Source organism: Nerophis lumbriciformis, linkage group LG05 (genome assembly GCF_033978685.3).
Source record: "Nerophis lumbriciformis linkage group LG05, RoL_Nlum_v2.1, whole genome shotgun sequence".
NCBI lineage: Eukaryota > Metazoa > Chordata > Actinopteri > Syngnathiformes > Syngnathidae > Nerophis > Nerophis lumbriciformis.
Genome location: NC_084552.2, coordinates 39,166,934 through 39,181,414, shown reverse-complemented (window position 1 = coordinate 39,181,414; position 14,481 = coordinate 39,166,934). Strand labels below are relative to the sequence as shown.

Genomic DNA, 14,481 nt, shown 5'->3' with positions numbered 1-14,481 from the left:
ATAAACACTGCAGGATCAAAAAGAAATGCAAAAAGAAATGCTGCAAATGCTCAAAATACACACAGACCCCAAAACAGCTGCATGAGAGAAATGATGGGAGTGGACAGAACAATACGGTTAGGAAGCTACATTACCAGGGGCGCTACACCCGAGGGATGTCTGTCTTTAAAGACATGAGCGGGATGCCTTAAAATGAGTAACCTTGGGTTAAATCTGAGCTATGGTTAAATGATGTAACGAGAGAGACAAGGCATCAGTGCAGAAAAGCCAGCTTCATGTTTCTTATGGACGACTCAGGAGTAACGACTTCCCTCGCCACATCACACTTCAAAGTTTACAGCTTCACACTATTGCAGATTTTTTTAGACGATAGTCTACGTATTTTTGGCCTAAATTAAGCATTTCCTAGCATAATAATGGCAAAATGAACAAAAATACCAATACTACAACAGTTTTGGCCACTATTGAAGACCAAACCAATCAGAGCTCTCTGTTCAGTATCCTGGCCACTGATTGGCTTATCTTCAGGCCACAATACTATGTTGGATTCTAAAGGTGGCTATATGTGTTGTGTTCTATTGTTCTCCTACCTTCCCTCTGTTTTCCCTTTTGTGTTTTTGTATTTCTCATTTCATTCTACCTCGGCAAGGGGCGGCCCATCAGGGCACACCTGCAGCAATAATCAGTCCAAGGACTACTTAAGCTTGGCACTGACAGCTGTGCCTTGCTGGTTATTATTCCCTGTCCTCACACGTCGCATGCGTTGCTTGACCTCCAAGGTACCTTTTTATAATACGCCTAACCTCCGTGTGTTTTGTCAATCCTCCCTGAGGCGGAGTGGATAGCTTTTGTGGACTTTTACTTCACTCAGTGTGCCCTGGCCTTTCCCCTTGCTAACCTCTGATGTTCCATCTTATTGATTACCTTATATGATGTGCGTTTCTGCCAATCCCCTTTTGTTTGCATTTTGCACTTAATTAAAACCTTTTTTTTTTTTTTTGATTCCATCTTGCCTCCCGTCTCTGCATCTGGAGTCAATACCTTGTCCAAGTCGTAACACAATAACCAAACAGATCATGGACCCCGCGGAGATCGACCAAGTCAAGATGATTCTATGCCAACAGGCACAACGGCTAGGCCAGGGGTCAGCAACCCAACATGTTGAAAGAGCCATATTAGACCAAAAATACAAACAACAAATCTGTCTGGAGCCGCTAAAAGTTGTAAGCCTTTTGTAAGTGTTATAATGAAGGCAACACATTAGGTAAGTGTCTCAGAGGGTTAGATAACTCCTGGAAATGACTGTCTTAGAATGGCCAAAAGGTGTAGATGTGTGTGCCCAAGTTAAAAGAAATGGATGGATGTATTACAATCTTTGCAAGCTGGGTAATGTTTGCTGTGGTCTGGAACAACATCAGAAATGCAGCCAATATTTCATAGAGATAATGTCATGAGATATGCAAATATAAATTAAATAGAAATTCGAAAGCCACGGGTTGCTGACCCCCGAACTAGACCAACAAGAGGAACAGTTTGGCATTCTTGGGGCTTGCGTCAATGCCTTGCCGGAACGCTCGCCTTAATGTTCTTGAGACACAGCAACACGCAACAAGCTATAAGGACACCCGAGCGTCACTGACTTCGCCATTGAGTTCAGAAAACTCGCTCCTGAGAGCGGATGGCCCACTTCCGCATTGGTGGATGTCTTCTTTCTCGGCTTTGTTGATTGTGTCCGGAAACAGATAATCCCGCTAAAGACTCCCCACAGCCTCGACGAGCTTGTAACCCTGGCAGTGAGAATTGAAAATCGTCTAATTGACTGGGAGAGGGAGGGAGATTCCGACGGCCGGGATGCGACGCCTCGGCGTACAGCGGAGTGGCCCAACGTCGATGGAGGAGAAACCTTTGCAGCTTTGAGGGAATAGTCTCTCCCCTGCTGAGAGGAGTCGACGTCTTCGTTAGCATCTATGTTTATATTGTGGTGAAGCTCAGCACCTCATCGCACGCTGCCCGCTTCATACTCAAGCTACGCGCTCTCCTCAATCCAGATCACCAGTGACCAACCCAGCTCCTCAACTGCCTGCTACAGGTCAGATGTTGTCTAGAATTCAACTCTCGGGTACGCTTCGCTCGGGATAAGAATATAAGAATCAGAAATTAGACATTAAGGCTCTCATTGACTCAGGTGCTGATAATAATTTTATTGATGAATCACTTGTTAAGCGTTTTTACATACCTGTTTCTAAACTACCTAGAGTAGTCCAATCTCTTGACGGGGCCCCCTGGTGAGCGTTACCCATCAGACTTATCCCCTATCCCTTCAATTATCTGGTAACCACTTTGAGTCGATTAGTTTTATAGTCATCCCCTCTCGTTCTGCTAATCCCCATATTGACTGGGCCAAGGCTACCATCATTAACTGGGGAATATTTTGTCATACACACTGTCTGCGGTCCGCATGCCCTCATACAGCGCCCTCTCGTGTTTTCACCCAGGAAATTATAGATTTGTTTGTCGTCCCCACTGCATACCATGATCTCAAAGACATATTTAACAAGGATCACATGTCGTTCCCTCAACACCATCCCTATGATTGTATTAATCACTTACCTGGGGCTCCACTCCCTCCTTTGCGACCATACAACATTTCTAAACATGAAAGAGATTCACTAGAGGATTATGTCACTACTGTTCTTGCGTCTGGTCTCATTCATCCATCCAAATCTCCACTAGTCACCATTTTTTTGTGTGGAAAAGAAAGATAAGTCACTACGCCTTAGCATCGATTGCCACACCCTTAATAATATCACTGTTAAAAATAAATCTCCCGCTTCTTGACTCGGCGTTCAACCCTCTGCATGCTGCTAGACACTTCACCAAGCTGGACCTCCGCAATGCATACCATCTAGTTAGAATAAAGCAAGGAGATGAATGGAAGACCGCATTCAACACACCACTAGGGCTTTTTGAATATCTTGTTATGCTGTTTGGTCTCACCAATACTCCTGTCGTGTTTCAAAGCCTCGTTATGATGTCCTGCGGGACATTGTCGACTGCTTTGTGGTGGTTTACTTGGATGATATTCCTGTTTTCTCGCCCACACCCGAATCACACGTCCAACATGTTTGCTTAGTTCTTCAATGTTTTCTCGAAAACCGTCATTCGTCGTCCCAGAGCTTCGTCTGGAAGTCCTGAAGTGGGACCACAGCTCCAAGGTCGCCTGCCACCCGGGGATTACTCGTACAACTTTTCTCTTATCCCAGTGCTTCTGGTGGCCTACCTTCAGGGCTGACGTCAACATTTGTGCCTGCCTGTGCCACCTGTGCCTGGAATAAGGCTTCTCATCTGGCACCCGTTGGTCTTCCGCGCCCATTTCCCATCCCCTTCCACCCGCGGTCCCATGTGGCGTTGGACTTTGTCACAGGACTTCCACCATCCAATGGAAACACAGTTATATTGACTTCGGTGGACCGTTTTTCGAAGGTGGCCCATTTCATCGCTCTCCCCAAGACGCCTTCTAAACTCGAGACTGTGGAGTTGCTGGTACGCCGCGTTTTCCGGCTGCATGAAATCCCTGTGGATGTGGTTTCGGATAGAGGGCCACAATTTTAGTCTTTAAGAGCATCGCCCGCAGACCAATGGTCAGACTGAGCGCACCAATCAAGGTCTGGAGGCCGCCATCCGCTGTGTTTGCTACCAGCAGCCGGCCTCCTGGGCATTTAACCTCCCTTGGATTGAGTACTCCCATAATACACTCGCTAGCTCTGCTTCAGGCATGTCTAATTTTCACTCTGCCTACGGTACTAGCCTCCTGCTTTTTCCTCTCTGGAATCCGAAGTTGCCGTCCCGTCCGTAGTTGCCCACCTGCGCCGCGCAGGTCAAGCCAGGCATAATACTTTTGCTCACCTCAGAGCGCAAACAGTGTCTCGCCAACCGCCACTGTAGCACAGCACGGGAATACAAGCCTGGTCAGAGTGTGTGTCTGTCATCTCGCCACCTACCACTTCAGGTGGACTCCAAGAAACTGCAGTCAGAGTTTATAGGTTCGTATCCCATTGAGCGAGTAATCAATTCCTCTCCTTTCCAAATACGTCTTCCGGACTCCCTAGGGATACATCCCTCTTTCCATGTCTCTCTGCTCAAGGCAGTTACTTTCAGCCCCTTGAGCCCTCCGACAGTGTCTCCTCGACCTACCATGTTTATTGATGGTCATCCCGCATTTACAGTCGAGGCCATTCTCAACGTGAGGAGAAGGTGCAGGGTTTTCCGGTATCTAGTCGACTGGGAGGTCAAGGCGGAGACCCCGAGGACCGATCCTGGGTTCCTCATTCCCTTATTGTAGACCCAACAGTATTATCTGTGTTTTATGATCATTTTCCGGAGAAGCCAGGATACTGTTGTGTTATATTGTTCTCATACCTTCCCTATTGTGTTGTCCCTGTATTTTCACTTTTTTGTTTTTTTATTTTTCAATTAATTCTTCCTCGGCGAGGGGCACACCTGCAGCTAATCAGTCCAAGGACTACTTAAGCTTGACACTGACAGCTGTGCCTTGCTGGTTTTTGTTCCCTGTCCTCCCACGTCGCATGCATTGCTTGACCTCCAAGTTCGGGTACATTTTTTGCCTCTTTATAATATGCCTAACCTCTGTGTTTTTTTTCTATCCTCCCTGAGGTGGAGTAGATATATTTTGTGGACATTTCCTTCTCTCAGTGTGCCCTGGTCTTTCCCCTCACCGACCTCTGAGGTTACATTTTATTGACTACATTATATGGTGTGCGTTTCTGCCCCATCACCTTTTGTTTGTATTTTAGTCTTGATTAAATACTTTTTATGTTTTTTGATTTCCTCTTGCTTCCCGTCTCTGCATCTGGGGTCAACATCTTATTCAAGTCGTAACAATATGGTTGTTATTTTATGTCTACAGGGCTCTCTTAATGTTAAGATTCTGTATTTATAAGATTGTGTATTTTTTACGCTTTAGCAATTAAAGGCTCAAAGGCAATTAACAACGATGAACAAGAGATTACTGTATCAGAAGGAAAAACACAAACTAAAATCATTGTGTTGTATTCAAAACTATTGTTTCTAATTAAATGTACCCAAATTCACATGCCTTGAAGCTTTGACGGATTTGATGTGATTTTTTTTTATACTTAAAAGAATGTTTTTTAATATATATTTTATTTTATTTTAATAAAACATGTTTTCTTTGTCAGCTGTCCATCTCCTTTCACCCAGTTTGAGTCACTGTCTTTGTTATGGCTGTACAAAATGGTGTCACAGCTTAAACCTGCAGCATGTTCTTTTGACATAGATAAGTATGGCACCTCGCCTGTTCAAAAACAGAATGCCTTTGGCCCTCTTGTCCAGGGAATCATTACCAACAGTCTTCCTGCAGGAACTGTTCCAAACTCTAATCAAGCTGAAAAACACAGTTACAGTTTATCCCTCTGTTTTGTTACATCTTAAACCCATCTTATAGCTTCCTTATATTTATTTTTTATAGAGGAAAGTGTGCTTTCACAACTATAATCTTGTCTTGATTTGCATGGCCTTCTTGATGTTTTTCAGTCTGGTTTTAAAGCATTTCATATAGTGCAATTTTTTAAAGGGTTTTTTCAAATTATATTTTAATATCTACTGACTTTGATGACTCTGCCATTTACATTTTTGAGATCTAACTGCTGCGTTCGACACAGCAGATCAGTCTACTTGAACAGTGTGTGGGTTTAAAAGGCACAGCCTTCAACTGGTTTCACACCAAGATTGGTCACTCTGCATCCCTTTGTGCTCTCTTGTACTGCAGTGTTCCTCAGGGCTCCATTTGGGGACACATTTTTTCTCATTATACATCCTGCCCATGAAACAGTGTATCATACCATATTTATCTTCATGATGCACAAATGTATGTCCCCCACAAAAGAAAAGGTGACAAGTCATCAAAAACACCGTTATATTTCCCTTGAGGGACCTACACTCCCCGTGACTGCGTGGGTTTTCTCCGGGTACTACGGCTTCCTCCCACCTCCAAAAACATGCACCTGGGGATAGGTTGATTGGCAACACTAAATTGGCCCTAGTGTGTGAATGTTGTCTGTCTATCTGTGTTGGCCATGTGATGAGGTGGCGACTTGTCCAGGGTGAACCCCGCCTTCCGCCCGAATGCAGCTGAGATAGGCTCCAGCACCCCCTGTGACCCCAAAAGGGACAAGCGGTAGAAAATGGATGGATGGATGGACCTACACCCTTTGATGCCTTATTTTAAACCCACAGTCAGAAATCTTGGTTTACATTTGACACTAACTTGAAATGGGAACAGATTGATGTTGTTGTATTTAGTTTTTAATCATCTTTATCCAAAATTAAGTCTGTTATATCACTTGACGACTTTGAGACTTAGACTTGAGTGCCTTTATTTGATCAGGTTTGGACTCTTACAAAAACTCAATGTTGGCGTGTACCAGGCTTCACTCGCACCTTTGCAGTTAGTCCCAAATGCTGCTCCCTGTCCTTCCACAGGCATAATTGAGAAAATATGAACGCATTACCTTAATTCTAGCATCCCTACAATGACCCCTAGTCCATTTTAGTATTCACTTTAAAATTGTATTGTTTTTAAGTCTCTTAATAGAATGTTTGCAACTTGCTCAGTTACATTTTTCAAAGCAAAACATGTAACAAAAACACCATTGGCTAGCCTATGCTACCATTAGTGGTTAAACAGAACGTCTATCTTAGATGAAGAGAGCAGTTGTGAGTTTGGTTTACAGAGTAAAGAACTAAAAACTAAGGTTTTGGGCCTTGTTTTCTCTAAACGCATACATTTGTCTAAATTAAGATAAGAACACGCATTACTGTGGTTTTCATGTGTAGTGAGTTTTATTCTGCGTTGTGTAATTTTCAAAAATAAAAGACACTTCACCATGCCGTCGGTTCAGTATTTATTGGTAACATGTGTTGGAAACACGAAACACACATACACAGGTCTCAACTTTCTGGCAGAGTGATATCTGCTCCTTCTCTTTCAAAAGTCCGAAGGAAGAGGAAGTAACCAACATTCATTCATATATATAATAATAATAAATTAAATTACATTAACAAAAACATGTTCTCATAAAATAATAATAATGCACAATTCCACAAACCTGTGTTGGAAACACGAAACACACATACACAGGTCTCAACTTTCTGGCGTAGTGATATCTGCTCCTGTGTGATGTAAATACCATGCGTAAATACTACCAAACAATTCACACAGTCGACGCTCTACTTCTAAATAAACGAAATTGTGCATAAAAATTACTTTAAACAACACATCACTTGTACACACAACATTATTAGGTTAACTTTTCAAGTATCTAGGAACGTTTAGGAAGAATATTTACAATATGAAGAAACACGGAGCAGTGAAGGACTATTACCTTCTCTTTCAAAAGTCCGAAGGAAGAGGAAGTAAAACAATCGAAAAAACAGCAAAGACACTTCCCGTACCGGACATTCGGTTCTTCAAAATAAAAGCGATACTACAAAATAAAATATAACACCCTGTCTAGTTCATAATATAGCGCAACAACATCACACTATTACATTTGCACGTCATCATCATTACTAAAGTAGAAATCTAATCTGCGGGAGAGAATTCTTCTGCCATTTTCAAGTATGTTTCTTTTTTTTGAGTGGTCAGCTTGAAGCGTCTCTCTGTCTCTGACTCCCTCGTCATCATGTGACATGAGTGCATGACTGTTATGATTTTGCTAACTAGTTTCGATGACCTTATCTTGCTTCTGATTGGCGAGTCCGTAAAGTTTCGCCCTAAACTTAGCCAATTGTGACTCATCATACAAACACCAACCAATCATCATGGATTCTCACCCTATGTATGGATGTTCTCATTCATCCAGGTCATTGTATTTACTCTGTATTTTTTGGGGGCCTGGATTCACAGTCCATTTTCTCTCTTTGTAGCTTGTAGCTTTGATGTAAGCTACCTTGCAACATGGGTCTAAAAGCAGCTAATCTACAGGAAAATCTACTCATTAAAAAAAAAAATGCCACCGCCAAACTACTGGAAAATGTAGTTAAGCTACATAACTTAGCTATTGTAGCTTGTTACTGCCCATCACTGGTTGCGGACAGCGAAAGAACACCGGACAAAAATGGCCCCCAAGGCCGTTCTTTGCACACCCTTGCTATAATATGCCTAACAAGATAGGTGGGTGCCTTCAATAATCCAGCTGGGTGAAAAGTAAATTAGACTCAGAGAGAAAATGGTCTTTCTTGTATACTCACAGCGCCTCCGATCGAAACGTTAATGATTTGGGAAGATTGCGGCGACGTACAAACACCAGCGGGACAACAAATTATTTTGTTCGGTAAATAGTTACAGCGACTTAGTGTTGCAGTATGTCCATGTTCTTACTGTACTGCCATGCATATCCACAGTTTCTTATTAGTGTGAGTTTAATAATATCTTTGAATGAGATTGCAGTGGTGTAAAACTGCACTGCATGATGTGTTTTACTTACTTTGATAGGCCAAATGACCGTATTAGAAACAACTCCCAGAATGATGCAGTGCAGTTGTACAACCGTAATATGAAAACAAGTCAATAATAACACTGCAATCTGTTATAACTCTTGTATTGATTATATTAGGGTGTATGTGTAGAGTTGCACATGAAATAACCTTAGCTCATAGTTGATGGTAAACGGACACATACAAGTGCACTATGGGGATTGCTCGGAGAGAAGAGAGCGTGTTTAAGAGCGCCAAAGGGGAAGTGTGGCGGGTGTGTGTGGCTTGTCATGTCGCACATGTTTGCCGCCAAGTATTGATGCACTCCATCAACAAACGACACAGTACAAGGAGCGCATGTGTGTGTCTGCTGCTGGGCGGCAGGATCGGCCGGGCTCAGCTGTCAGGTCTCCCAGGCGGCCCATTACCTGTGATGGCTCGGCCCGGTTCTATCAAGTGGAGGACATTCTTGGATGGGATCTCACACTGGGATGGAAGGAGGGAACATTGACTGCATGGGAGACCATTTGTCTCAATGGCGCTTGTTCCCTCAGGTGGATGGAGTGCAGGTGGAAATCAGGAGAGACTGATGATTGAAGCCATCTTGGATCCCAGCAGAATAGGTCTCTCTTTCTCAGCCTGGTCTTTTAAAATGGTGTGTTTGGGTGTACTCCCACTCGGCCTTAGGCCACTGCACAGTTCATACCTAAAATCCAGAGCGCTGTGATTCTTGTTTGAGTTTGGAACACTTCCCTTCCTCTGGCACGAGTGACAAAGGTGGGCCATGGCACGGCATGGACAGTGTAGACCAGTGATTCTCAAACCTTTTTCACCAAGCACCACCTCAGAAAACACTTGGCTCTCCAAGTACCACCATAATCACCAACATTAAAATACAGTAGCGTTGTAGGCCCAGGTATTCATTAAAACAAGTCAGATGTTTTATTCGACAAGAATATTTAATATTGTTGGCCTGTAACGTTACACACAATGCAAAAAAAAACCATCACCAACAATGTAAATGTGTACTGTGTAAGGGGTATCAGACTTTTTTGGTGTGTCACAAGATCAGAGGTGTCTAAGTCAAGGCCCGAATGAATTACCTATGGCCCCCGGAATGATATTTGATTAGTATTAAAACCAGCCCGCAGGCCACAGCCGCCTGCTGCTGTTTTGCACGCACCAATACTCCATCAGTGTTGGCGCTAGGAATTTTCAAAATGGGGTCGCAGGGACCCCATCAAGTCATACAAATGAGGTCCCACAGTAATTTATTGGGGTCCCACTTTTTTGTAACCATTTGGAAATGATAAATGTATGCATTATACTGTTATAGCTCACATTCTATATTGTGTTTTAGAAAAAGGTTGTCATAAATGTTACTTAATTCATAAAAAAAAATATACAAAAGAAAACAATTTTTAATGCATATGTGGATTTATTCAGTTATAAACATTCATTCACTTTCTTGTTTCCTTCATGGATCTAAATTTACCGCGACTGGTATTTTTGTCAATATTTGTATCGTAATATTTTCAGAAAGGGTTTGTTCTGTTTTTGGCCAAAGTAAGACAAAGAAAACAATCTGAAGTTGTCTTCATTTTTTTTGTTTTAATGCCATGATTTTATTAGTCTGGCCCGCGTGTGCACAGATTTTCCTCCATTCGCCCTGAGCTAAAATTAGTTTGACCCCCCTGCACTAGATGCAGCTCGTGTACCACTAGTGGCACACGTACCACAGTTTGAGAAAAGTCAGTTCACCGATTGTCTGTAATGCTCCTCACAAGTTCTCAATGTTAACATAAAAGACCTTAAATAGTCAAAATAATCCAAAAGTCAAAACCCATAGCGTGCATGGGACGGCGTTGCTTGGATGTAGAGTAGCTGTGCCAGAAACTTGAGGGTTCCTGGTTCGATCCTCAGCAAGACACTTAACCCTTGCTCCTGGGTCGTGGTTAGGGCCTTGCAAGGCAGCTCCCGCCATCAGTGTGTGAATGAATGGGTGAATGTGGAAATAGTGTCAGAGCGCTTTGAGTACCTTGAAGGTAGAAAAGCGCTATACAATTATAACCTATTAGCGACTTGTCCAGGGTGTACCCCGCCTTCCGCCCGATTGAGATAGGCTCCAACGCCCCCCGTGATCCCAAAAGGGACAAGCGGTAGAAAATGGATGGATGGATAGCACACCTGCGACTACATTTATGAGAGCAATAAAGGTTATCAGTTTGTTTCTTTCTTTCGCAGTTTAGTACTTTTAGGATGACATCTTGACTGAGAGCATCTTTTTACTGGAAGGATGGCTGGAAAATAATGGGCATGTGTGCCTTGAGTGTCCTGTGACGTCACAGCGATGCAGCAATAAGAGGGATGCCTTTAGGGGGGGGAAAAGAAAATCCCAAATGAATGCCATCCCTGCATGCGGATGAAGGATGTGCGCGTGCCCGCCAGCTCGGATGCTGAGGCTGGATCAGGCTCCTCCGTATTGAGGTCAGAGGCAAGCGTTGCCATGGCGACCGGCTCTCGGGAGGAGGACACTGCGGCGCGTGCACCATACGACGGCGGGGGCGTGCCGGCGAGGACGAGCACGCGGGGGTGCGCACCGAGGCGGCCGCCGCAGCCACAGCAGCATCAGCAGCAGACGCTACAGTCCGCGCGCCGGACCGCATCGTAACGCATCTTTTTCCCGCCCATTTGGAGGGTTGACTTTGAGGCGTTTATCGAAGACGTTTTGGCGTTCAAACGAAAAAAGAACGCTCCCAAAGCTGGGCCGTGTGATCACAGGCGGCGACAATTCCTCCGCCGATGTCATTTCCGCGTCCGCCGCTCGGGAGCTTCTGTCGTGGCTCGGCTGGGCCTCCGAAGGAGTCCGAAGCGAAAGCCGAGAACGAGACGATGAATTAATGAATGAATGCATGAATGTGCTGCCGTCCTCCGGGAAACGACGGAGTCTCCGCGCGCACGGATGTCCTCCAACATCCTCAGTATTAGCACAGTTTGATTCTTCCTCGTCGCATTAGTGTTATTCTTTTTTGCTGCTCTGCTGTCATTGTCACCCAGTCCCACCTGCTGGTCCAACCCAAGGAAGGAAGGAAGGAAGGACCGCCTTGACTGTCAGAGGCTTTCATTTTACTTTTGTATTTTTTTTTGTAGTTAGCAGCTGCTTGAATTGGCTTTTTGAGGAGGGAAGAGGACACAAGAGGGGACAAGGCAGAGAAAGGACATCACCGACTTGCCACCAGCCCATGAGGACTTCAATTGACCAGGTAAGTGTGTGACACATCTGTGGTTCTTTTTGGCACCACTCATGCACCATGCATGTGTCCACTATATCTGCCCACCCATGCTGTTGTGCTATATAAAATCATGATACAAATGTGCATATTTTCGCATCATTTCACTTTCAATCCAGCTGACCCATGTGTGCATACTTTAATCGTGCACATGCATATATGTCTTGTCCGTATTGACTCTACCAGGCATTCCTGAGAGCACAGGGGTCAAACTTAAGGCCCGGGGTCCAGATCTGGCCCGCCACATATTGGATGTGGCCCGCGAAAGCCTGTAAATAATACTTGTCACCTTTCCTGAATTTGAATTTTTTTGAATTTTTTATTTGAATTTTTGAATTTGAATTTATTTATTTATTCCGGCAGACAGACATATATAACAACACTTCATCACTCTTTGTAATTTGACAGACATGCAACGGCACCCACCGAAAAGGGATAGGGGAAAAAAGCAAGAATGCTTATCCATGTCTCGCCCCTAATTTAAAATCAATTTATATCCTGATTATATATGTTGGTTATATAGTCTAAGTTTCAACAGCAGATTTGATGGATACATGACAATTTCAGAACGGCATGGCGTAGTGGGTAAAGCAACCGTGCCAGAAACCTGAGGGTTGCAGGTTCGCTCCCCGCCTCTTACCATCCAAAAATCGCTGCCGTTGTGTCCTTGGGCGGGACACTTCACCCTTTGCCCCCGGTGCCACTCACACCAGTGAATTGAATGATGAATGATAGGTGGTGGTCGGAGGGGCCGTTGGCGCAAATTGCAGCCACACTTCCGTCAGTCTACCCCAGGGCAGCTGTGGCTATGAAAGTAGCTTACCACCACCAGGTGTGAATGATTGATGGGTTCTACATGTAAAGCGACTTTGGGTACTTAGAAAAGCGCTATATAAATCCCAGGTATTATAATTATAACATATGATAATGGATGATGACAATTTTTTTTTTTTTTTTAGTTTCTTAGTCCACATTATGTCCAATTCATGTTTCTTCTTGTGTTATTTTGTGCAGATTCATGAACCAATTTTTCCATGTTGTCATTTATGTCCACGTGATGGCCCAGTTTAAGTCTGATTGTAATCCATTTCGAGTTTTGAAGTTCGAGTGTCCAGATAGTCCCGCACAAACCGAAAGTGGCCCTTCTAGAATGCACTGTAAATTCCCATGAGAGGAAGTGAATATTCTGCGGAACAATAAGAAATGACATTCATTATTCCTCGTCTTCCTCTTCATCCTCCTTAGCTCAACCAACAGACTTTTTGAATTCTGCACGCGGTAAGGCCATTTCATCCTTGGTCTTTGCGATATCAGACCTACTTTTTCTGATTATGGTCAGGACTTCCCTGTTCCCAGCGAAGTCCGACCCTATCTTTCTCAGCCTGTGGTACACCAGGAAAAGACCACTGCCCAGGCAAATCATGCCCACCACTTTCTTATGTAAATGTATTTCTTCTTTCCATTTTAACTCTTTCCATGTTTTGTAATTGCATATCTTTTAAACTTTAATATTATATAAGAATCTAACAAATATTATATTATCAAACATTACCAACATATTTTTTGTTACAATGGAAAAAAAATAAAAAAATAAAAAAAATAATTATATATATATATATATATATATATATACTAATTTTTATTTTTTATTTTATTTTATTTATTTTTTTATTTTTGATATAGTGCTCTTCTCTCGTGACTCAAAGTGCTTTACTACTCGGTGTCCTAGTGGTTAGAGTGTCGGATCCTGTGATCGGTAGGTCGTGAGTTCAAACCCCGGCCGAGTCATATCAAAGACTATAAAAATGGGACCCATTACCTCCCTGCTTGGCACTCAGCATCAAGGGTTGGAATTGGGGGTTAGATCACCAAAAATTATTCCCGGGCGCGGCCACCGCTGCTGCTCACTGCTCCCCTCACCTCCCAGGGGGTGAACAAGGGGATGGGTAAAATGCAGAGGACAAATTTCAGCACACCTAGTGTGTGTGTGACAATTATTGGTACTTTAACTTTAACTTAACTTTACATAGTGAAACCCATTATCTAAGTTACATTTAAACCATCCATCCATCCATCCATTTTCTACCGCTTATTCCCTTCCAGTGTGGGTGCACTGGGAGCATGTGGGTAAAATGTCTTGCCCAAGGACACAACGGCAGTGAATAGGATGGCGGAAGCGGGAATCTAACTTGGAACCCTCAAGTTGCTGGCACAGCCACTCTACCAACCAAGCTATGCCACCCCAAAATACATACTTAGATACATTTTTGACTTATAGAATTGAATAGAATATATTTTTATTGTCATTGTACATTGTAAAACGAAATGGCAAGCAAACTCATTTAGTGCTCGTTCATGATGACACAAAAAACATAAGAACATTGGTGGTGAGATAAATAGATACAAATAAATACATAAAAAACATAAAATACCAAGCACAAAGCTCCCATGCACAATCATTCTTTTTTATGCCTTGATTGTGATTATGATTATGATTTCAAAGCAAGTTATCCATGAAATAGTACACTGTAAAAATAACAATAGATTTTTCTGGAAATTTTTTTAAAAAAGTGGTTGCTCATCCACCAAAATTTTACCGTAGAAAAAATTTGGTACCGTTTTTTTTTAATTTTAAGTGATACACCGTAAAAACAACAACCAAATATTTTTTGTA

General features: G+C 43.1%; 1 protein-coding gene across 4 annotated transcripts in view; it reads left to right on the top strand.

Moving 5' to 3' along the window:
- Positions 1-14,481, top strand: part of nlgn2a (neuroligin 2a) — a 440,867-nt gene that overhangs the window by 199,481 nt on the left and 226,905 nt on the right. For all 4 annotated transcript variants that reach the window (XM_072913207.1, XM_061960378.2, XM_061960372.2 and 1 more), the window contains one exon: positions 11,668-11,780. The gene's annotated coding sequence lies outside the window, so the exon portion shown is untranslated. The remainder of the gene's footprint in view (positions 1-11,667; positions 11,781-14,481) is intronic.